General features: G+C 45.7%; 1 long non-coding RNA gene and 1 pseudogene across 2 annotated transcripts in view; one reads left to right on the forward strand and one right to left on the reverse strand.

Annotated features, from left to right (window-relative positions):
• LOC106145554 (MYND-type zinc finger-containing chromatin reader ZMYND8-like) overlaps positions 1-25105 on the forward strand; it is a 108290-nt pseudogene that overhangs the window by 36286 nt on the left and 46899 nt on the right. The window contains exons 11-14 of the transcript XR_013434173.1: positions 16679-16888; positions 19880-19965; positions 23039-23157; positions 23316-23725. The product of XR_013434173.1 is annotated as an MYND-type zinc finger-containing chromatin reader ZMYND8-like (transcript). The remainder of the gene's footprint in view (positions 1-16678; positions 16889-19879; positions 19966-23038; positions 23158-23315; positions 23726-25105) is intronic.
• LOC144374949 (uncharacterized) lies at positions 4877-7941 on the reverse strand. Its single transcript, XR_013434175.1, has 3 exons — positions 7652-7941; positions 5679-5721; positions 4877-5236 (listed from the first exon to the last, which is right to left on the reverse strand). It is a non-coding gene; the product is annotated as an uncharacterized LOC144374949 (long non-coding RNA).

A 25105-nucleotide genomic window follows, 5' to 3' on the forward strand; every position in this document is an offset into this window, starting at 1 on the left:
TGCATGGAGTTAGAGACCATCAGGGTTTGGAGTTTGGATGTTTAGAGTACAGATGCTCAACCTGTTCTTGTCTTCCCCAGTCCACTTCCCCCTCCCCGTGCCTCAGTTTGATCTTTTGTAAAGCAGGGGCATGGCAAGGGTACCTAGTGGGTGTGAAGCTCACAGAGGATGAAGAATCCAAATGACAGGAACTCTGCAGCCCATAGGGGAGTGGGGAGCCTCGGGCAAATTCCCATCTTGGGTGACAAGACGCTCTATATAGGACACTGCATAGGATCTGACGAGAGCAAGAGCTTAGGTCAGCAGTGGCCACAGAGAAACCAGAGCCACCAGAAGTGGTATTGGACCCTCATAAATACACCTCAGGTTGCTGAGCCTTGAGTGACAGGGCTGCTGCAGGCCCTAAGTATGGTACCAGGACCAAGGTCCATCAGATGTGAGATTCACTTTTCATGCCACTAAGAGAAATAAGGCCAGGGAGGGAGGAGTTCTTACTACAGATAGGGCTGTTTATTTTTTCTTCTTTTTTTTTCTGAGGCAGAGACTGCACTGCCACAGGTCCTCAGCACCATGTCACCACATGGCTATCATGTCAAGGCCATGGGAACCCTTTGTCTGTCTCTACAGGTTGGTCACGCTTTGACCAGGAGAGAGCAGAAGTACCCTGATACTCCTGGGTGTCAGGGATCTCTCCCCATGCCTGGAGAAGGGACAGCAGAGTTAGGGGCATCGGATTCTCCTCCACAAAACTCCCAACGGGGCCTCCCTTCCCTTGCACCGTCCAGGACCCTGGTTGCTGGCTGGTGGGCGGGGTAACTCGATCCGGGTCAGCTGGTGCAGTATGAGGTAGTGTCTAACTGAGCCTCATGGTATTTTATGAAGCCTGAAATGTGATCGGTACTGTTGTCACACTTTAACGCCCCCAACAATCCCCTTGCAAATGAGTAAAACAGAGCCTCCCCAAATGCCTTCCCCCTAACATCAAGGAAAATCCATGGAACCCAGCCGGGGCTGAGCCATGCGACCCCTGAGGTGTTTATCCAGTGCACTGGGGAATGTGCTGTTGGTCTTGTGTTCTCTGTAGCCTGTCTGTAAAGTCAGTGCTCTTCTAAAACGCAAACTCACCAGCACGTGGGGCCTGCTGGGCCTAAGGTCCTTCTAGTTACATGAAGGCTTTGAGTCAGAGATCTCCAATCAGATGCCAATGGGCCAGGTAACAGGTGAATGAAGCCCAGCAGAGATTGTGGGGACCTGAAAGTAGATGCCCCACAGCTCAGCTCCAAAGGACAGTGTGGATACAGGGATGTGGGAGAGAGGTGGACAGACAGAGCTCCCCAAAGCTGACCTGTTGCCCATCATTCCAAAGACATGTTTTGCAACCCAGGGCAGGCTAAATGAGGAGTTCTCTGCTTCTCCCTGACTGAACTTACCACCAGGGTAAGTATCCCTCTAGAGTTGCGCTGCCCATAGAATTTTCTTTGATGGTAGAAATGAATGTGTGCAGAATCCAGTACAGAACTCCCTGGGTACAGATGGCCACTGAGCACTCGAAGAGGACTAAGGAAAGACAGAAGGCCATGGGGCCCGTGGGTGGTGGAAACAGCAGGCCTGGGACACAGTGTTCAGTCGGTGATGGTCATAGACTTTGGGACCCAGAGGTGGCCTCCAGAAGCTGACACTGGGAGAACACAGGGTTCTTGGAGGCAAAGGCTGGAGAGCATCCAAGCAGAGGGGACAGTGAGGCAAAGGCCTCCACCTGATCATGGCCAGGGCTGCCATTTTTCCTGGAGAATGGGAGGCTGGTGTGGCTAGGTTTGCATCTACAGCCCCCAGTGTCACACACTTCACCCGCAGTCCCCTCTTCCTTGCAAAACTGTCCCAATTTGGGAGATAAATTTTCTTCTCGAACTTCCTCAGGGCCAACCAGCTGCCTAATAGGAAACCAGAGAGAGAGAGAGAGAGGAGACCCCATAAGAGCACCTCTGAACCCCAGTGGCAAAGCCCAGCCTCAGGCTCCAACATGGGCTCCCAGCCCAGCTCACCCACCCCTGTGGCTAGAGGAGCCGGCTCTGCAAGCTGCCATCACATTCACCAGGCCTGTTTCTTCTTTCTGTTCTCCAAATTCCCCGTAGGATTGTGACCAGATCCACATTGATGACATCTAATCAGATGACAATGGACAAGATTTAAGGTGGGAATCTGGGGAGTCAGAAATGTCTATCAGTTGATTCTCAGGAGGGGAGGGCTAGTCACGTGGGCCAGAGGTGCCCGTCACTAGCCAGATCTGGAACCTGAGCCCCTCTGAACTCAAAGCACAACCCTGCCCCCCTCTGTAGCATCTTCTGTCACCTCTCCTGTAACCTCTGACCTCAGGCTCTGCTGTGTCGCTCACTCTCCATCCCAGTTTACTGGAGTTGTGGGTGCATACCATAAAAACTCATCCCTGCCCCCCCCCAATCATCATTGCCATCAAGAGTTTGATCCACATCCCTTTGGAGACTTCATGACATTCATTAGCTGGCATGTATTTTTAATACAAAAAAATTGATGCAGTCAATACTCAAGAAACACTTCCTGAACAAATAAGTGGTGAGTCTGGTTTTCAGGGGAAAACACTCCTAAAACAGTTTCTGGAAATCTGGTAACTGGCTGCCTGATTAAAACGAGGCAGCTTTCAGAGTAGTGAGATAGAAATGTCCCAAGCCTGCCCCTAGGGAGACGTGACCAAAACAGAACCACAGCTCCTCTGTGCCAACCCCAAATCATCACAGCTCAGCACCTCCAAGCCATCCTGGATATGGTGAGCAGGTTCTGGTTACGGGTGTGGGCGTCTCCCCATCCACACTTGAACTAGAACGGAGTCCCTGCCGGGCGCTTTGCCAGTCTCTCCAAAGCCCAGCACAATAAGAAGTAATCTGATCAGCCATCCAGAACATCCATCTGTCCCCAGGCTGGTGAGGAGCAATGCCATCCCGCAGGCCGATTCCTGGTGTAAATAAGGCCAGATCAGAGTTAATGGGTCATTTCTGTGAAGTCATCTCTGGGAGCCAGGCTCCCTCTCAAGGCAGCGAGACACCAGGGTCCAGGGTTAGTGCTTCCCCTGCAGCTGCTGGGAGCCCACCTCGGGCTGCGCTCTCTGGTATCTTGTGCCAGGAATCCATCATCTGAGGGTGTTTCCCCAAGTCAAATTCCCCATTTAGTCATTCAGGAAATATTCACTATATTGAGCCTACTATAGGCTCAGCACCAAGCATCAAATGTCTTTTTTTTTTTTTTTTTTGGTGGGTACAGGGGTTTGGTTGTCAGTAAGACTCAACCTCAGGGCCCTTGTTCAGTGCCTGCCCTGCTTTCAATGCTTCCTGTGGGTTAACCCCTGGCATCTTTGAGGCAGCCCTAAGAGACTCTCCTGTCACCCCCTGTCATAGTTGAGGAACTTGAGGCACAGAGAGATTAAGACACCTGCCCAAGCTCACATAGCTGGTGAAAGGTAGGATCCAAACCCGAGCAGCCCAGCTCCAGAACGCCACTCTTACTGACCCCTCAGTCCCCCTGGGCACCCCACCCCACCCTCCTTAAGGGGACTCTATCTCTGGACATCTACCCTGAACCTGAATGGGGACCCTATAACACCTCCGTTGTCAGAGATCCTGTGTTAATCAGCTATTCATCATCATGGAAAATTACCTGAGATAAAAATTATGAGAAGGAGGGGTTTCAGATGTTTTAGCTCATGGGTCACTTAGCCCTGTGGCTTTGGACCTGGGGCAGAAGTCCACATCACAGTGGAGCATGTGGCAGAGGAGGCTGCTCACCTCATGGAGGTGGGGAAGCAGAGAGACAGGAAGGGCTTGGCGTCCCAATGTTCCCTTCAAGGGCACCCCCAATGACCTAACATCTTTCTACTAGGTCCTGCTTCTTCAAGTCTCCACCCTCTGCCCCAATAACACCAACTGGATGGCAGGCAGGTCTTTAACATGTGGCCTTTGAGGGACATCCCAGATTCAAACTATAGCACACCCCCAACTGAAGCCCTTTGCATGACTCAGATTGGATTGATTCAGGGCTATTCTTCTTTCTCTAATTCATCTTTTTTATCTTGTTTTGTTTTTTATTGGTTCTTTTAGCTATACATGACAGTAGAATTCATTTTGATGTAATTGTGAAAGCATGGAATATCTTCTTCTATTTAGGACCCTGTTCTTCCTGCTCTTATGGATGTACATGATTGTAGGATTCAATATGATGTATTCATAGAAGTACATAGGAAAATTGATTTGGATTCAAAACAATTCTTTCCCTTTCCTATCCCCCTCCCTTCCTTTCATTCTCCTTTGTCTAATTTATTCTTCCCCTCTTCCCACTTATTGCAGGTTAACTTTCACATATCAGTGAAAACATTCAACCTTTGTTTTGGGGGACTGGCTTTTTTCACTTAGCATGATAGTCTCCAGGTCCACCCATTTACCGTCAAATGTCATAAAGTCCTTTTCTTTATGGCTGAGAAATACTCCATTGTGTATATATACCATAAGTTCTTTATCCATTCATCTGTTGAAGGGCACTTAGGTTTGTTCCATAGCTTAGCTATTGTATATTGAGCTGCCATAAACATGGATGTCGCTGCATCACTGTAGTATGCTGATTTTAAGTCCTTTGGGTATATGCTGAGAAGTGGGAAAACTGGGTCAAATGAAGTATCCTCTAAACCAAGTAATTCTCCAAGCATTTGGAAGGTTTAATTAAGCACTGATTTTTGGATCCATCTATGGAGCGTCTAATTCAGCAGGTCTGGAGTGAGCCCAGAGTATGAATTTCTAACAATTTCCCAGGTGTTAAGGCTGCTGGGCCATGACACTACATTTTGAGAACCATTGGATTAAAGCAGTATTTTTCAAACTTTAATAGGCACAAACATCCTTGAATATCCTGTTGCAATACAGATTCTGATGCAGTAGGTCTGAGGTAGGACCTTAAGGCATACATTTTTAATACTCTCTGGTTGATGCTGATGCTTCAGTTTCAGGGACCATATTTTGAGTGGTACATTAATCAACTTTTCATCATTATGACAAAATACCTGAGAAAATCAAATTGTAAGGAAGAAGCAAAATATTTCAGTTCATTGTTTCAGAAGTTTCAGTCTCTGATTGATTGACTCCAGTGCTCTTAGGTCTACAACAAGACATCGCATCATGACTGGAATATGTGGTGGAGGAAACTGTTCAATTCATGACACCTGACAGGAAAAGAGAAAGAAAAGAGCTTAGATCCCAATAGTCCTTTTGAGGGCAGGTCTCCAGTGACCTAACACCCTTCCACTTCCCTGACCTCCTAGAGGCTCCACCACCTCTCAATAGCCTGCAGACTGGCAATCAAACATTTGCTTAGTATATGGGACATTTAAGATCCAAACCATAACAAGTGGCAAAGCTTAAAAGTTCTTGTCTCCTTAGTACGTCTTATTACCTATGCCTACTTCTTATTAAAGTGATGCTGAGCAATTCAGAGAAGCCAGCACTGAACCCATTACATCCATGCAGGAAGTCAAGGGCTGTTATGGAGTGACCATTTGGCAGCATTTCCCTCTGGGTGATGGGAGGAGAAGGTGGAGATTGTGAGATAGAGAACCGAGATGGGATGGCAGGAATGGTCTGTGGTCAGAGGAAGCTCCGGCATACCTTCGCATGAGACTGAGGCAGAATGTCCTGTACTGGCACCAGCCTGCTTAGAAAAGAAAGAAAACGATTCTAAAATTGGCCTTTCTTCTCTTGGGAAAGTCAGATTCTTTCCTAAGGGCCACAAGTCTGAGGAAGATTGGGGAGGGGGAGGGGGGCAAGTCCTTCCATGCACCATTACCTTCTATGATGGATGACTTTTCCCCTAGGGCTTTGTTCAGAGCCATTGCTCTGAGTCCTGGCCCAGGCCCAAGCTGTCTGGGAGCCTGGAAAGCACATCTGATAGGGAGGGCACCGGGAACCAGCCCCTGGGTTGGGTTCCCAGCACCAGCTCTGGAGATCTGATTATAACATTCTCTTGCTATCAGGTTGTACATAAACTTCTCAAAACACTTCATTCATTTGTTCATTTCTCTCATCAACAAATATTTATTGGGTATGTGCAATGTGCACAGCATTGCATTTTGCCCCTGAGGAAGGAGACAAGAACCGAAAAGCTACATTGGTCATTTAACTGCAGGAAAGAGGCAACTGACTTCCTGGCACTTCCAAAGCCCATGTGCTCTTTCCTCACCTCTTTCTAAGTAGGAAGGCCCCCAGGAAAGTGCCTTTCCCAACTTACAGAGGAGCATCCAAGGTCACAGGACACAAATAGTGAACCCCAGAACTAGTACTGCAATTCAGGGCTCATCCTGTCAAAGGACAAGCAGGGATCTATCACCATCTCTCAGACCCCAACAAGAGCAGACAGTTCAGAAGAGGCATTGAAGAACTGAAGTGAGATGAAGTAAGAGCCATGCTGGTGAGGGCCAGCAGACCTCAACTAATCCGCTGGGACAGCTCTGAGGACTATTGTATTCAGGTGGTTCTCATCACGTAGTGCACAGGGTAGGGAGATGTGACCCCAACCAGAGAACCAGAGAGAGGACTTGGAGTTTGTATCCAGCTCAATGGATCTCTGTTATTCTGATGACAGGTAGAAAAAACACAATATCAGGGGGTCCTCCAAACAGAGTAGCTGTTTCTTCCTGGCAGAAACCTAATCCAGAAGTGTGGCTTCTGACAAAAGGCCCATGTTAGTACAGAAGCTTGTTGAAAAAGCCTGCAGTGTAGACTTGACAGTCAGGTAGACAAGAACAGGTGTTCTCCCCACATCTGGGCTGATCCTGGAGGGCTGAGAGTCATCATGGGCTTTTGAAAACAACTCACCTGACTTCATCTTCTGAGATTCTGACAGAAGTCTGAGTTAGGGCCCAGACTAAATAGGTGTTTCTGCTGCTCATTCAAAACAGAGAACCACAGGGTGGTGATGTATGGTGTGGAAGTAGCTCTCTGCTGCCAGAATTCCCCCCATCATTAGCGCTTTCCCCCAGCCCAAGTTTATTTTTATTTTTAAGTTTTGGTCTATGAAGGAATTTTTCAAATATTCAGAAACTGATCCATATACCTACTGCCAAGATTTTACATTTTGCACCTTGACACATTTGTTCTGGATGTTTTTTTCCAGAAATAAATTTACAAAATGCACAAAAATGTGTCTGTACATACCATTCCTCTCTCTGCCCTCCCTCCTCAGAGCAAATAACTCTGCTGACATCAGTGCCCATTCTTTTTAGCATGGCCTCTACTTTTTTACAAAGGCATGGGCCTGTTTATAAAGCCTGTGTGGTTGATATCCTAGTGCACCTTACACTTTAGACTCATTTTAACTTTGAGGTGTTACCAACATTGATGCATTTTGATCTACTCTGTTTACCTTAACTGCTATTGAGAGGTTGCCAAGCCCCTGGATTTGGAGTGCCAGCTGAGATCTAGGCTAAGGATTAGCCTCATCACTCTGGACTCTGTCACCTAGGGCTTGGATCAGGTGCTTCCAGGTTTCAGGACTGAGTTATAATCAGCCCGCACTCTGGGTTGCTGTTGCTACAGGAATCCACAACATTTGTCCAGTGATATGAATCAGAAAAGCTACTCACCTTGTACCATCTTAGGAGAATGGATCCTTCAACAAGCAATTAGAAAATTCTGGGCCTGTGCTCTCTGTTTTTTCCTTGTTTTTTCCCTTGTTTTTTGGCTACCATCTTGGGAAAGGAGCAACCACCTAGATCCACTAGAGCCTGGGGACTGCCAGGATATGGTCTTTGCTTCTTTAAAATTTTAATTTCGCCTTTTTCTTTGAAAAGTAAGGATCAGTCATGCTGAGGCCCTGTTTACTCTAGCAATCCTTTCAGAATGGTCACAGATCAAAGTTCAACCCTGAGTATGCCACAGCAACTTTGGCAAAAGAAACCTTAGTGTTTCTATTATGCCTGATTTATCTGTTGGAAATCCCATCTCTTATCCCCTTTTCCCCTTAAAGCTGGGGATGCCTCCAGGTCAGAACCTCACCTTTTCACTATAATTCCTCACTTCTCTGAGAGCTGGCAGACTGATGAGTAGTGTGAGAGTCACACAAGGACAGGGGTGGGAACACAGGGAATTGCATCAGGTGGGGATTTAAACCATGCCTTTCTCATAGTGAATGTCCACACCATCACAGGGAGCAGGAGGTTTTCAGGGTTCGCTGGGGGGTGGCCTTGGAGGGAGAATCAAATGGCAGGAGCACAAATAAGAGCAGACTGTCCTCATGAGACTTTCTTGGCAGACACACCAGATGTTGGGATGAGCATCAAGGGATGGACAGGAAAGGGTAGTGAAGCCAAGATGTTGGGGGACAGGTTGTAAGGACCCTCTACTCAGCCTGAGAAGGAGGGCAGAGGACCAGGGACAGCAGCACAGTGAGGAAAGACCCAGCCTGAGCCTCAACTGCTACTGCGTGCACACCTTGAGGGTACAGCATGGAGCATGAGGGGTGAGGAAGTCACACCATGTGCTATAAGCAGACTCGCCAGAGCCCCTGGACCTCAGCTTGTGAGAAAGCTCGTGAGCAAGACTTAGTTCCAGGGATGGGGAAAGATGTCTTCTGCTAACTCCAAGCAGAATTCCATAAAACTAAAAGATGAGGGACATACTTAAAATCTTGGTAATAATGACAGTAGTTTACCTTATGCTTTTAGCAACATGAATTCATGAGGTTTGCAAAAATCCCTAGGATTGAAGCAACATAGTGGATATTTAAAAAAATAGAAGTGTATGCACAGAGGTGTTAAAAGGGCTTTAATCAGCTCCATAATAAGCCAGGGCTATAATTCAACCTTCAGTTAACAAAACCAAGGGAATCTCCGCTGTGCCACACTGTCCCTCCTCCCAATAGTAAGCAGTACCCAAACACTGACAGCAGTGAGGTCAGAAGAAAGTGGTCCTGACCTATATTTCTCTTTGCAAAACAGCCTTTGAGATGACTCTGCAAGAGAGTGAGGAAGAGGGTACATTCAAGGGAGGATGTGCTGAGGGCCATTACCAAGTAGGAATGACGCATCAAAATCCTTGCCAGCATACCCCATGTTAAATGGACTTGCCTTGGAAATTTGCTGCGACCTTGCTTGTGTGTTTGAGAAAGGTGACCCTGCTCAATCACCAGGGTGGATCCAGGATTAGGGTGTATCTTGCAGAAAGTATCCCCGTCCTTTGGTTTAGGGTGTGACAATAGGAGTTTTAGGGAAGTTGGAGGTTGAAGATTATTCTTGCTGGGAGTAGGGCGTGCCTGCTACCTGAGTTCCCGCTGAGTTCTTGTGGAGAGAAAGTATTTAGGACTTGAATTGTGCGGCGGATAGGGATTGTCCCTGTACCTGTGTGGAGGCGGTGTGAGAGCGGGAATAAAGAATTGCTGTTTGAACCTACAAAGGTGTGTGGTGGTTCATAATTCTGGTGCTAAGCTGAGACCTTGGCAAGGATGCTTCTAGCTTAGGCATTTAGTTGTATTTTCACACACAGTACAGCAGAGCCCTAAATAAATTGTGTAAAAATGAGCAATCCAAGTATGCTTGGAGAAGGAGCTGGGTCTGGAGATATGAGGAACAAGAAGAACCAAAATCACCTCATCTGTGGCGTGGCCTGGACCACCACATCATCAGGGTTGACTGATTCTAAACCCAGCCACACCCCAACTTCACCATCTTTACACCCCTTGGCCCATCATGTATTCTGATCATCCTTTGTCCCAACTATTGTCATTGACCAGCATCCTGGTTAGCCCTGTCCCTCAATGAATCATGCATTTTCTGAGTGATGTGTCCTTTGAGCATTGTTGGCTAAATTAAGTCCTTGGTTTAGATGGTATCTGTTGCTATCTTTAAATCTTTCTCTAAACAAGAAAATCTTCATTCCTAATGTTAAGGTTGTCCTTCTCTTGACCTTGGAGAAGGGGAGTTGATATCATTTGTGTTGCTATCTTGCAAGAAATTCAAAAGCCCACAAGCATTCTTCAGATTGTAGAATGAATGCAAACAAAAGAATTCCCAGGCCCCTCTGTCCATCTTCTACATATTATGCCCTTCTGCTCCTTGTTCTACTTCGTTGCACAATAAACAGCTAAGCAAGCATCCTGTCATTGGGTCGTGTGCGGTTCCATCTGTCCTTGCCTCCATCCTGTCCCATCACACCTTCAGGGGTGCAGTGCATGAGCTCACAGGAGGGAGCTGCGAAGTCAGGCACAGCTCAGAAGTGGCCTTGAGGAATAGTTCTGGGCTGTGGTGAAAGGGAGCACAGGTCTCACACAGGATCCAGATACCCTGCTCCACTGGTCACTGTGGCTCCAGGGAAAATAAGAGTGCCTGTGTCACATAGTTCAGATGTTCAAATTTAGAAGAGAAGGTGCCAGGGAGGAAAGATGGGAATATGACCAGGCCTTCCCAGGAATCAGAGGGTTCCTTGGACACCCTCACCTCTATCCTTCCCAAAATGAAGTCCTTGGAAGTATATTCTATGCATATGTGGAGGGGATGGGACATGAATCCTGAACCCCAGGACAAGAACAGCTTCTTGGGCTTGTAGGTCCCAATGCCAAGCAGTCTGCAGGCAACACCCCCCCATCCCCGCCCCTTCAACGCACAACCCCCGGGAGTCTCTCTAGGAAATAGTGCCATCTGGAGGAAACTGCGCAGCCTTCCACTTTTTCAGACCTCATGCCAAGTATCCAGGGGCATTTCAAAATGACTGAAGGGTCTGGCGTTGAGGTGTTTGGTGCCCTCTTGACCCACCATAGCTTGCTATCACCCCTTAAGGATGTGGAAATTCAGGGGTACCTCCATGGATTTTGAGGTGAGGCTATGCATATCTGGTGCCAGCCTTTGACTTATACCATAATAGATCCCCCCTCTATGCCTTGGCCAAAGCTGTGCCCTTGGCCTGGCATGTTGTCCCTGCGCCTATCTGGGCCCTTTTCACCCATCTACAGTCATAGTAGAGGAGCTCAGTAAATATCTTTTGAATGAAAAAAAAAACCAAAAAACCTACCTCAGTACTGCTGTGGAACAATGGGAAATGGTGTGTCAGTTGTGAAATGCCACACTGATACTAGTGGGTGCCATTTGGAATATAGTGAGAATTTACCCCTCTCCTTTCCCATCTTCCATAACAAAAAACTGGTTTTCTCCCTCTCTCCTCTTTGGAAAATTATTCCTGCTAAGCATGGGCACCTCTGACAGCAGAAACCCCAATTACCAGCCTCTCCAGTAATAAAATGCATGCCAGCCACTTCCTGTTTTCCCCTTTTGTAAGTAGATCACTGCTGCCAGAACTTCTCAAGGCCATACCTCTGATGCCTCCTCAGGCCAACCACACCATGGCCCTCTCCAGTTCTCTCTCTCTGTTCCAGTGAGCAGCCCAGGGCCACTCTGAGCAGGCTGGCTTGCAAGGCTGCTGCTGGGCTAGGAGCAGGCAGAAGACATGGTGACACAGAACAAGGATGCCTGTTTGAAGGGTCCTGATGGAAGACCCAACTCTGACCCCAGAATTAACCCTCTTCTCAGCCATTACTGAAACTTTATCTTTCTTACCTTCAACTTCCCCATGGGTAAAATGAGAAGCTTGGGTTAGAGGATTTCTAAGGCTTTTCTAGTGCTATGGTATTTGGAAGGATCCAGCCAATCCAGGCAGGCTGATGTGTCTGTTCCATGATCATCTTCTTCAGAGAGGCAGAGGGAAAGTCAGGACTCATTCCCCAGTGCAAAGGTGGAGCACCAACCCTCAAAATCCTACTGTGTCCCACTCTGCAGTAACTGCTTCAAGTTGCTTTAATGTCATCCTGGTAGCAAATATTAGACCAGTATTGTCATTTCCATTAAAAAAAGATGGGATCTCTTTGATTTGAAGTGGTTAACCTCATGAGAGGGAGGGAGGATTACTTGTAAATGCCAGTCTTTCTGACTCCAAAGCCCAGGCTGATAGGTGACCAAGGAAGTGCCCCATAAAGAACTGAAGACACCGTGGCCTCACACGTGTTTTCCGCCCAGTTGGCAGTCATTTCCTTTACTCATGCACTGCCTCATTTAATATCCACAAGCACACATGTGGAGAATGCAGGTGGCCCCCTGCTGACAAGGAGAAGACTGACTTTCCTACAGTCACTTGGCTGGTAAACGAGAGGGCTGGGACTGGAATCCTGATATCCAAATCACCGTAGTTGGAAAAGAAGCAACTCCAAGAATCGGCTGCTGTCTCCAACTCCCCAATTCACAGCCAGTGCCACTGAGGCATGAGGACCATTCCAATAAAGATGGTGAGCAGCCTCCTCCCACCGCCAGCCCACAGGTTATTCCCACTTCCTCCTGCCCACCCCTCATGTTAAACCAGCAAGTCAAAGTCCTCCCTGAGGCCCACGTGGCCCTGTCTAATCGACCCCCGACACTCTCCTCTCGTCTTGCACTGGGACTCAGTGTCTGAGAGGCCATCTCTGCTCACAGTCAAAAAGCTCTGAACTCCATGCCCTTGACTTTGGCTGGAGCATAGCTCCACCACTATGGCCAGGGCTCCTCCAGTGACTCAGGGGGGCAGTTCCCTGGTGGGCTTCAGATTTATGTCCCTGAATGTCTGCTCACTTTTGTTCCTGAGCTGTCTCAACTTCAGCCTCCTCCTGTGTTACTAGGCAGATGTAGTGATAGTATCCACCCTACACAGTTACTCTGAGGATTAAATGAAATATGTCCATATTTTAGTCAGCTTTTTAAAAGAATCCAAACAGAACAACTGTAGAGGAGGAAATGTTTATTTGGGGGTTCTTAGTTTCAGTGGTCTTAATTGATAGAAAACGGACTCCATTCTTTGGGGCTCGAGGTGAGGAAGAACATCATGGCAGAAGAGTTATGGCAGAGTGAAGCAGCTCACATGATAACTCGGAAGCAGAGAGAGAGGTCTCCATTTGCTAGATAACAAATACTTGAAAGCCACACCCCCAGTGTCCACCTGCCCCAGCCACACTCTAGTACTTGCCTTACCACTCAGTTAATCCCTATCAGGGGATTAAATCACTGATTGTGTTAAGACTTTCACAACCCAATCATTTCTCCTCTGAACCTTCTTACATTTTCTCTCATGTGAGCTTTTGGGGGACACCTCACATCCAAACCATGACAGTACCTTATTATTATCATTAGTAATGGATTGTTAATAGATTTAAAATAAATTGTTAATAGATTTAAACTAAAGTGAAAATGGAGTGCCTGATAAGAATACACAACATGTGTTCATTCTACCCATTTCTGTGTTTAGCTACATTAAAATTCTCACATGCAAAGGTGGCATTATTCCTCTATTCCAACACTTATCATAATCCAATGTATATAGAAGACACTATAAATGTCTTATGAAACAGAGAAAATAAAATCAAAGAAAAGGAAGATAAAATTTTTAAATGTGTTTGTCTGCCTGATAGATTAAAATGATCCTTTGACAAATAATAACATTGTCATCACAATCTATTAGTGACACCATATACATCAATAACTATGCCTTCTACAAAGGCACTGTGAAAAAGAAAAGAAATCCTCTCTCCCCAACTGGTCTCAGAATCTAGATTCAGAGAATCAGATCTTTGATCCAACTGGCTCCATGATCCAAGTTTCCAATTTAGCCCTGGGCCTCTTAACGTAAGTGTTTCTTTTACTTGTAGAAAGAAAGGGCCCCCCTTATTCCTGTGGCCCATCTCCACCATTGCATTTCCTATGCTCTGAGTTAAGGCACCTGAGATTGGAAAAGGGTGGACAGAAAAAATGGCACTGCAAGCCAGTGCTCAGAAGAGGAAGGCCCTCACACCTGCCGCCTTAGTGGAAACACTTGAGGACAGCCACCAAAATACCCGCTCTTAGGAACCATCACCCCACACCCACCATCACTGCCTGAGTCTTCCTTCCTTCTGAGCTCATTCCCCAGAGGCATAGAGTCAAGGTGACAATAACAAAAGCAGTAACCAGGGTTAGGAAAACAGTTCATGAAGCTCATGCAAAGATGACTTGACTTGGTCCTCTTGCCTCTCTCTGAATGCAATCACTTCATTAGTGCAATAGGAAATAAGATTTCCTCAACCTCACTTAGGGATGAGCAAACAGACTCAGGGAGGAAAAACAATCTTTACAAGGAAGCAAAGAGGCAGGACCTAAACCCAGATATTTTTTCCCTCTAAATTTAAAGTCATATGTCTCTATAAGAGCAATGAAGCATATTAGGTGGGGACACCTCCCAGATTGGATCTCCAGCAGCCAGGAGAGGTCTTGGAACCCTCCAAGAGCACTACAAACCTATAGGGTAAAAACAATAACACCCCAGACCCACAGAGCTGGGAAGGAAGACACACGAGCAACATGAAAAGACAAGGGAAGAAAGTGCCCCAAACAAATCAAGACAACATATCATTAGAATCACTGGCAGCCACAGCAGGAGAAATGACAGAGAAGGAGTTCAGGATGTACATGGTTAAAATGTTCTGTGAACTCAAGGAAGATATAAGAGAGCAAATACAGGCATGAAAGATCACTTTGACAAGGAGCTACATAAACAAATCCAGGAAGCAAAAGATCACCTCAACAGGGAGAGAGAGGTTCCAAAAAACAAACAAACAAAAGTCCTTGAAATGAAAGAAACAATAAACCAAATTAAAAGCTCAAACTGAAAGCATCACCAACAGAGTAGACCACTTGGAAGATAGGACATCAGACAATGAAGACAAAATCTATAATCTTGAAAAGTACATAGACCACACAGTGATAATGATAAGAAACCAGGATCACAGCATTCAAAAAATATGGATGGCATAAAAAGACCAAATTTAAGAGTTACTGGGATAGAGGAAGGCATAGAGGTCCAAGATCTAGCTTTCGCCTTTTAGTCTTCATTGTGGCTTCAAATCCCAATGCAGTGAGTTGTGTTCTCAGAGCAAATGAGTGTCAATCAATAAGTTGTCAAAACTGGGCTCCATTTCTGCCTTTACCTCCTTCATCTATTTTATTTTAATATCATTTATTATTTGATTGTTAGGCAATAACATCTTATTTATAGTCCCTATTTTCTTTGATTTCTCTTATTTGCATTTCCTTTGATTTACAGGCTTTTTACAAGTTGTCATGAGGAATAAAACAAAAACTGACTTTTGAAAGACCTCCTGGAGAGCAAGAGGGAAAAACAGACAGCAAACCAACCTCTCTATTTCAAAATCTTCTCAAGACTTTTGTGGTGAATAATCCACTTCCAGAATCAAATACATTATGATTTGAGATGATGTAAGAATGGAAAGAAGTTATTTGGGGGTTTGTCTAACCTAGGGTTCAAGTTAACAGTGGTTTGGAAATCAGTTCTGAAAAGTGGGAAGTTTAGACTCTCCCCCCCCTTGAGGTTTACTTTTTTCTTTTTAATCAAGATAAGGCATATATTACAATTTAAAAGAGTTTGTATTCTATAGCAGGGGTCAGCAAACTTATTTCTGTAAAAGACCAGATAGTACATATTTCAGGCTTCTGGGCCATGTGATCTCTGTGAGAATGACACAAGTCTGCATCATTAACACAAAATCAGCTGCACTGGTACAAATGATTGTTACTGTTCCAATAAAACTATATTTACAAAAGCAGGCAACCAACTAGTGGGCCATAGTTTGCTGACTCCTGATCTACAGAATGACAATAAATGAAAATCAAAAAGACTTGCATCTTAGACCAGCGTGGTGGGCCACGCCTTTAATGTCAGCAGCTCAGGAGGCTGAGGCAGGTGAGTTACAAGCTCAAAGCCAGCCTCAACAACTTAGTGAGGCCCTAAGCAACTCAGTGAGACCCTGTCTCTAAATAAAATACCAAAAAAAGGATGTGGCTCAGTGGTTAAATATCCCTGGACGCAGTCCCAGGTACAAAAAAAAAAAGAAAAAAAAATGGAGGGTGCTGGCATCCTGAGAGGCTGTCCCGTTGTCCAGATTTACCATCTTTAATGGTTGTATTCCACATTGTTTGGGTGGTTACAGCCAACATTCTAGATTATATGCTTGCAGTTCTATTTCTTGATTTATTCCTTTTACATGGTATCTACTGAGTCTTCCTTATGAAACATGAGATAATTGCCAGACTCTCATTTTCACCTCCCTCCACGACTCCCCAAGATTGGTCTCTTTAGACGCCCATATTTATAGTGTTTCCATGTCCCTGTGTACTTCTGTTGGCTTTTTTTTTCCATTGACAGGTGATGTGACTTGGGGATCTTGTTATTTCTTCATCCCCCTCCATCCTCCCCTGACTACTGCTAGCACCATTGTTATTTTCACAATACCATGTTATAATGTTTGCCCTGTTTTGTAAATTAATTAGGTCTTTGGCATTCTGCCAGAAGTTGGTTCTAAAATTGCAAACTAAGAAACAGCATTCACGATATTTTAATTATGTAAATATTAGTCATGGCAGAACTAAGTAGTATGATTGGAGAAATAAGTATAATCCACTGGCAGTAAATCTCTCTCCACAGAGAATGTTCCAAGTATTTCGAGCCATGCAAATGCTCCAGCACATACTCAAGATCATGTCCTATTTTAGCTTTCTGTCTTATCCTATCAATAACCTTCAAGAACTCTCTTTCTGTGCTCCACTTTTTAGGTCACCCTGCTGTTCCACAGAAGCAAAGCCCTGAACAACCCTCGGAGACTTCCACTTCTCAGGTTCTCCTGTCCCTGGGAACCATCGGAGCTTGTCTTGGTTCTCCTACTAGATGCCGTTGGCTTTCCTCAAGTTTGTCTTGGTTGTCTGTCTTCATGGAACAAAATCAGACTGACTGATCTGAGGAGTGTGCCGTGGGTTCCTCTGCATGTGTGTAGCCTTTTAATCCAAAACTCCTTTTCTAGAATAGGAAGACCAAGTCCATGGAGCGGTAGGCTCAATTGTAGGGTGGATAGACCACACACAGCTGCTCTCTCCCATACCCACAAAGCCCCAATAGAGCTGTTACTCTGGAACGGCACACCAATACCCACAGGGGGACCTGGCCCTAACCCACACACCATGCCATGTCTTTAGAGGGCAGCACACCTACTTTGGTACTGTTCAGCATTGGAACTGAGGTAGCTGCCTCGAGAAGCTGCAGGTCCTCAAAGACCTTCATTGAACTAGTCTAATTTCAGTCCCTGTTCTTGTAGAACCCAGGACCAATACTCTGTCTCCAGGTGGGTTTTCTCTCTTGTATGTTTTAAGATATAGCTTGCTATGCTATAGGAAGTTCAGCAATGTCATCCCATCCACTTTCCACCTTCCAGAATTACATCAAAATCTGGCCTCAGTTGCTGGTTCCCTCTGCTGGCCTCAGCTCTCCTGTGGAATTATTCCATCTTAGACTCCATTCTGCAGCCTTCTTATTAGAATCCTGGGGAGGAGGCCATCTATCTGAGCCTGCTTTTGTTTTTCTAAACCATCAGCGGGCAACCTAGCACACCTAAAGCTGTGGGGTACCTTCTCCTACCGATTGAGATACATGAGATAGTTTTACCTTTGGCAAAAACGTAAACCAAGTAACTCATACAAATACACACTATGAATAATCTTAGACAATTTTGCAGAAAACAATGACGTGTATTTTTTCATGGGTTGAAAACAAAGAATTGTACATTTTCTTTAAAAAGAGATTTGGGGCTAGGAATACAGCTCATTAGTAGATCAAATGCTTAGCATGCTCAAGACCTTGGTTTGATCCCCAATATGAAAATAAAATTTAAAAGCAATTTTCTAGCTTGAAAAGGTCTCCCAGACAGGATTTTAATGGCTATCTCCTTCTTCCCCGAAGAGTCAATTACTGGACACATTTTTTCATATCTCGAGGTTTTTGAAAAATATGATTAATCCATCAGGCAGCATTGTTTTCTTCCTTATTTCTGTGTATTGATATTATTGATCCTTTCAACAGTCTGGGAAGCTTAGAGCAATGCTAACAGCCCAAGCTGTACCAAGCTAGGAGTGAGCTGACTCACTCCTGGAGCTTTGAGTCCAACACACACTGGTTCAAGTGATCCCAGGCCTGTTCCCAGAAGAGTCTCTGGGGACTCTCTTCAAGCATCAATCATTTGATGATGGAGTAGTGTTTTCTGAGTCAGACCTGTCAGCCTGAAAGATTATCCCTTGGGAGAATAGTCCTCAGCATCTCCCTGCAAGTGATAAGTCCCCTTCAAAATGCTTGAAGGGGAAGGAGAAGGAGAAGGAGAAGCTGAGTTCGAGGGGCTGGGCATGAAGCACAGAAATAAAAGATGTGAGTCACTGGTTCCAGGAACTGAATATTCTCGATGAAGAATAGTCCAGAGCAGCAGGCACCCATGAAAGCATTTTTTAATTAATTGGATCTCTTTATAAATCCAAAGGATAAATTAAATAAATGAATTGTCCAAGGCCAGTTGATGCATAGTTCATATTTCCTTCAGAAAGAAAGACTTGACTACGGATTTACTGTTGCATTTCTGAAGCCCTGAGATTTTGTGCTGAGGTCTTCTGGGACCCCTGATCATGGCTCTCCTTAGAGGTATACAGATTTTGTTTTCCACAACATTCACTTATGTCCTCTGCAAAATGCACAAACATGTTGCCAAAAATACTACTTAAAATAGGAAAGGGGAAAAAAGGGTATTTTATTCTTTATTTCCTGTAAGTCTCCACTTAAATGTCATCTGCAAATTATAATTGCTCAGCTTGCACTTTTATGGCAAGGTTGGATCTGGACATTGAAAACTGTTCCTGGTACTGATGCAGGAACATGCAGGCTGGGTTCTTTGTTTTTAGAAGAACCAAAAATATGGATGTTCACTAGCTCATTTGTAATAGGTCAAAATTTATTTCAGCTACATTTTGAGAGAAAGAACCACCATGACTACCTGTGATGGTTAATTTTATGTGTCACCTTGCCTGGGCCAGGGGATGCCCATATAGCTGGTTCCACATTATCTCTGGATGCATCTGTGAGAGTTTCTCAGAAGAGATTAGCATTTGGACAGGTAAACTGAGTAAAGATCACTCTCACCAAAGTAGGTGGGCATCATCCAATCTATTGAGGACCTGAATAGAACAAGATTATGGAGAAGGGAGACTTCTCCCCTCTATGCCTGACCACTTCAGCAGGAACACAGATCTTCTCCCATCCTGGGTGCTCCTGGTTCTCAGGCCTTCAAGACCTGACTAGAATCTACACCATTCTCTGCTCCAGATCTCAGGCTCCTGGATTAAACCATGGGCTCTCATGAGTCTCCAGCTTGCAGATGGCAAATCATGAGACTCCTTAGACTCCATAACCATATAAACCAATATCTTAAAATAAAAATAACTCTTCTCTCTCTCTCTTTCTACACACACATACACACACACCTGGCTCATGATGGTTCCACATTGACTTTTTGGCCTATGATGGTGTAAATGCAATACTTACACAGTAGAAACTCTACTTCAAATTTGAATTTTGATATTTTCCCAGGCTAGTGACATGTGGTACATATAGTGCTCTCTAGTGATGCTGAGCAGCTCCTGGAAAGAAGTTTATAACTGTCACGGTAGTATCCTCCTCATGCGGGATTAAATTGAATCCCAGTGTGCTGTCAGTGGTGCACCTAGTAGTGAGTGCCACACAGCCACCCTGCTTTCCATATGAGATAATACCTTATAAAATAGGCTTTGTGCTGGATGAGCTGCCCTATTCTAGCCTAATGTGCGTTCTGAGCACAGCTCAGATAGGCAGGGCTCAGCTGAGCTGTTTGGTGGGTAAGGTTCTTTTTTTTTAAAAAAAAGAGAGTAAGAGAGAGAGAGAGAGAATTTTAATATTTTATTTTTTAGTTTTCGGTGGACACAACATCTTTGTATGTGGTGCTGAAGATTGAACCCGGGCCGCCTGACCGCTTGAGCCACATCCCCAGCCCTGGGTAAGGTTCTTAAATGCATTTCTTATTTGACATTTTCAGCTTACAATAGTTTTATCAGGACATAATCCTATTGTAAGTAGAAGTGTATATGTGTGTGTTTGTGTATGAGTGTGTGAGTGTGCACGTGTATGTATGTCATAGGATTTGGCTGTAAGATGCTCCCCAAAAGCTCATGTATGAGACAATGCAAGAAAGTTTAGAGGTTAAATGATTGCGTTATGAGAGCCTTTACTAATCAGTGCATTAATCCAGTTGACTGGATTAATTGGGTGTTGAACATAGATTGGTAGGGTGCGGCTAGCAGAGCTGGGTCACAGAGGCATGCCTTTGGGGTTTATATTTGTCCTTGGTGAGAGGAGAAGGCTCTCTCTTCTTTTTGGTGCCATATCCTGAGCTGCTTTATTCCACCACACCCTTCCACCATGATGTTCTTGCTCATCTCAGGCCCAAGCAATGGAGCTAGCCATCTATGAACTGAGACCTCTGAAATCAAGAGCCCCGCAAATAAACTTGTCCTATTCTAATTTTCTTGTAAGGTCTTTTTGGTCACAGCAGCTAGAAAGATGACTAAAAGAGCATGCAAGTGTGTGTATATACATTGGTTTTGTTTCTCTGAGGGACCCTGACTAATACACTAATACACCACCTCATAGTGATTTTATTTTTAATGGTACCAGGGATTGAACCAAGGGCTCTTAACCACTGAGTGACATCCCAGCCCTTTTTTATTTTTTATTTTGAGATAGGGTCTCACTCAGTTACTTGAGGCCAGCTTTGAACTTGTGATCCTCCTGCCTCAGCCTCCCAAGCCGCTGGGATTATAGGTGTGCACCACTGTGCCTGGCCCAACAGTGATTTCCGATGTCATATTACAAGAACAATAACTAATTTGTCTGTTCTCACATATTTTATTCTGGAGGGACACTGTGTTTTCCAATGTATAATGTCCCCTGAACTTCAGAAACAGGAGGGCAAATCAAAGTCAGCAAGAAAATGTGCTCACTGAGAGGTAAAGTCACTTGCAGTTCAGACCGCACAGTGGGGCCATAGGAGCCAGAGGGCGTTCCGGGAAGAATGTCACAGTGAGGTGACTTCTACTTTAAAACCAGAATCAGGAAAAAGCCCGAGTGTTTAATTTGATTTGGGAATCGCTTCTGTGGTTCTCAGCCTGTTTAAGGTGGGCCTCTAGCTCAGGAGGAGAGCTATGGGGAGAGAATCAGGATGCCCCTCTCTGCCCTCTGCCAACACACACACACACACACACACACACACACACACACAAATACACAAATGTGGTTAACTGTTGTGCTCCAGGATTGTTATTTCAAGGCCTCTGAAGTCACCTCTGTCTATAAAACATGGGAGCCCAGATGGTTATGAACCTTCTCATGACAAGCTTTTAGATTTTTCAAAAATCAAACCACAGCCCTGTGCAGTGCTGGAGGAGCCTGCCCCCTACCCCGCCCCCCAGAGCCTCTAATTGCTTCCTCCATGGCCCGCAGGACAGTGCCCAGTGCCAGGCTGGGTGAGACAGAAGGGCAGACCAGGTATCTGGAGCTCCTCAGTCTCCCAGAGCCATTCTCATTCCCAGGGTGCTCTGCAGCCACCTTGATGTAGAGCAAATTATCCAGCTTAAAAAAGAACAAGTACAGATATCTTTCTGTTTGATCTGAATAGCTGATACCTGGTTCCAGGAGCCTGACATGTTCTTCTGTGCTTGGCACCTCGCACAGCCCCAGATTGCAAATCTGGAATGAATGTTCTTTCCTGTCACCAATGTTGTAACTCCCCAGAAGGATCCTGGACTTTCTCTAGGAGGCCTGAAGCCAGCAGCTGAATCCCAAAGTCCCTACCTCCCCTTCTCACCAGAGCCGTTCACAAGACTTCCCTGCAGGGGCCGGTGGGCACCTTGCTGTATGTAGCCAAGCTGTAAATGAGTGAACAATATAAAAATAATAATAAATTGAACTCAGTGGGAGAGAGGTGGGTGGTGTTGGGCCTGTGTTTACCCAAGGTGGGTCTGGGGAAAACTTCATGGACTGGTCAGGCTTTTGAGATTTGTTTTAAATGTGGCTGGAAAAGGTGAGAACAAACTGAAGAAAGAACTGGGCACAAGTTCCTGGCACCCTCTGAAAGTCCTCATGACTCTCTGGGTACACTGCGTACAGCATCCTGGTAGGACTGGCCAGGACTCAGCGCTTCCAACACCAACAACGGTTGAATTTGTGGGCTCTTTGGCTCAGAAAGCTCATCTTGCAGCATCTTCTGACACATAATTACTGAACATCCACCAAGAGCCAGCTGCTGGGTGCACTGGGGACACACAGAAGTGAGTGACGAGGACGTCCCTATTCTCGGTGGGCTCTCAGTCTGTAGGGCAGAGGATCTGGATTAGTCTTGTGAAAGACAGTGTGGGCCCCCCTCTGCAGTGTCTTAACACAGCAAATTCTGTGAAGACAGCAGAGGAACCTGCCCAGGGCAGACTGCTGTGGTCTGAATACTTACATCCTCCCAAAATTCATAGGTTGAAATCCACCTCCCAGGTGACTGTATTAAGAAATGAATTCTTCCGAGGTGATGGGGCCATGAGACTAAAGTCCTCACAAATGGCATCAGTGCCCTTAGACAAGGGACTCCAGAGAGCACTTTCACCCCTTCCACATGTAAGGGTCCAGTTAGAGGGTTCAGAAAGTGAACCCTCACCAGACACCGAATCTGGTAGTACCTCGATCTTGAACTACACAACAGCTGAGAAACTAAATTTTTGTTGTTGATAAGCCACATAGTTTATGGTATTCTGTTACAGCAGTCTGGAAGGATCCAAGACTCAGGGAGACTGAGAAATTGACACCAACCTTGAATCTCAAATCACAGTGAGAGTGAGCTGGGGGGAGGTCCATTAATGGGAGAGAATTTCAGGAGTTCAAACTTTATCCTGACATCTATTGAAAATCACAAAAAATTTTTTTTTAATCCCTAGGACATTACAATCATCCATATGCTAACAACTCCCAACTTCACATCTCCATCCCAGTCCTCAGATCTGATATCATCTGCCTCCTGATATCTCTAGGTGTCTATCCAGTAGGAACCTGACAATCTAGACAACTGTCCCACCCCACCCCATGCATCTGCTCCCCCTGTGATAGTGAACCCACAGTTTGGAGATGAGACTGGATTTCCCGCTGGCAGGTGAGAGGAGTTTCTCCTGCACTGATGGCAGGTGGGGTCTGCCTAAGGTAGCAGGCAGGGGGTGGGGGGAATGGGGGGGTACTGCAGCTCTTAATGGCGGCCCCACCCTCAGTTTTACAGCAGACCCCAGCAGCTTATCTTTGATTTCTTCTTTCCAGGTTCTTGTCTTGTGAATTGGAAGAATGAAATCCACAGACCAGGATGAGTGAGTGTAAGGGTAGGATTTTACTGAAGAACAGGAACAGGACTTTTGCCATGCGAGAGAGCACCCCTTAGCACGGGTCCACCCAAGTGCTAGTCTAGGGGTTTAATAGCACTCAGTTCACTGCTATTGGTTCAAACTTAATTAGAGTTTGAAAAAAGCACCAGTGCTCTTGGCCCAAATTTATGCTAATTAGGGCTTGAAATGTACTAATGCTATTGGTTAATTCTTGAGTCCCAACTTTCATTCAAGTCTGCCAGATTCCATTTTCCTTGGTGGGGTCGGATGGGGCTGCAGCATTGCATGGAGCAGTCTTTGGCTGCAGGCATCCATACCACGTCAGGCCTGGCTTCGGGAGGATGACAGGTGAGCGAGCACTCCAGGCACTGGCTCTCTGTGCTAACCTGGTGGGCTCCATGCAGCCTTGGGCAGCTTCTCTACCTCTCCACTGCCATTCCTGAAGGTGTGGAGGGGAAGGGGAATAGAAAGCCTCAGGATGTGGGCTGGTTGCCAGCAGCAGGAACCACAAAAATACAGGGTTAGCATTTTCAGGCCCACCTGGGGGTGGAGGGCCAAGGACTTCATCTATCCTGCCCAAGTAATGGAACCTCCATGAAATGCCATTGGGAGAGTATCCTCCAATGCCAGGGTTTGAAGAGTTTCCAGGTGGGATAACACACTGAGGTGCTGGTAGGGTGGCCTATCTTGGGAGGGCAGGCCAGCTTCAGAACCCCCACCCCAAAACCCTTGCTACCCCACGGGATAGGTTCCAGGACCCCTCTTCTGCCCGTGGATTCCAAAATCCACAGATGCTCAAGTCTATGCATATAACCCTGGCCCGACCTCGTGGACGCTTTAACCGCCTCTAGGTTACTTAAAACACTTAGTACAAGGTGAATGCTGTGTCGATAGTTGTAATATATTGTTAGAGAAAATAATGACAAGAAAAATGTCTGGACACGTTCAGTACAGACACAGCCCCTGCGGTCCTAACCACGTGGTACACGAAGGAGACACCTAGGTGGACAAGCTCCCACAAGTGCCAGAGAGGGCTGGAGGGTTTGAGGTGATGGGAGGCCACAGTTATAGGGTCCACACTTCACATCCATCATGGGGATTCAGTGTGTGGCAATCTCAAGCTTTGCCCTTTGGAACTTCCTGAAAAATTTCTAAATGAATATTTTTGTGCTATGGTTGGTTGAATCTGTGGAACCTACAGATATAGGGGGCTACATGGAGCCTGCAGAGGGGGGTGTGGGAATCACCAATTGGTCGCTGATGGGCTAGGAATGTGGAGGCCCTGTGATTTGTGACTAGACTCTGAAATAGTGGTAGTTTTGTGGGACTGAGCCCTTAACCTGGGTGATCTGATGCTAAATCCAGGTAAATAGCCTCAAAATTGGGTTGAACTCTAGGCCACCAAGATACTCAGTACATTCAAAGTCAAAAGTTCGAACAGAAACTGTTGAAAGTCCCTATTTCACTGGTACATCTCCCCAGGTGCAGGCACCAGATACCATGAATCACCCCTCACCCTGATAAACCCAGCCTAATTCCCTCTTAAGATTGGGAGCCATCTTGTCACAAAGGCATGAAAAGTTACTTTCGTCTTTACTATAAATTACTGTGATTTCTAAACTTGCTTGGAATGCCTGCCCATGCCTTGAACTCATCCATGCCTGGTTTTCCCTGAGCAGATAACAACCCTCTCTGAAACCTTAGTGGCACCTCATAAATTCTGATGTT

This window comes from Ictidomys tridecemlineatus, unplaced genomic scaffold (assembly GCF_052094955.1).
Source record: "Ictidomys tridecemlineatus isolate mIctTri1 unplaced genomic scaffold, mIctTri1.hap1 Scaffold_97, whole genome shotgun sequence".
Classification (NCBI taxonomy): Eukaryota; Metazoa; Chordata; class Mammalia; order Rodentia; family Sciuridae; genus Ictidomys; species Ictidomys tridecemlineatus.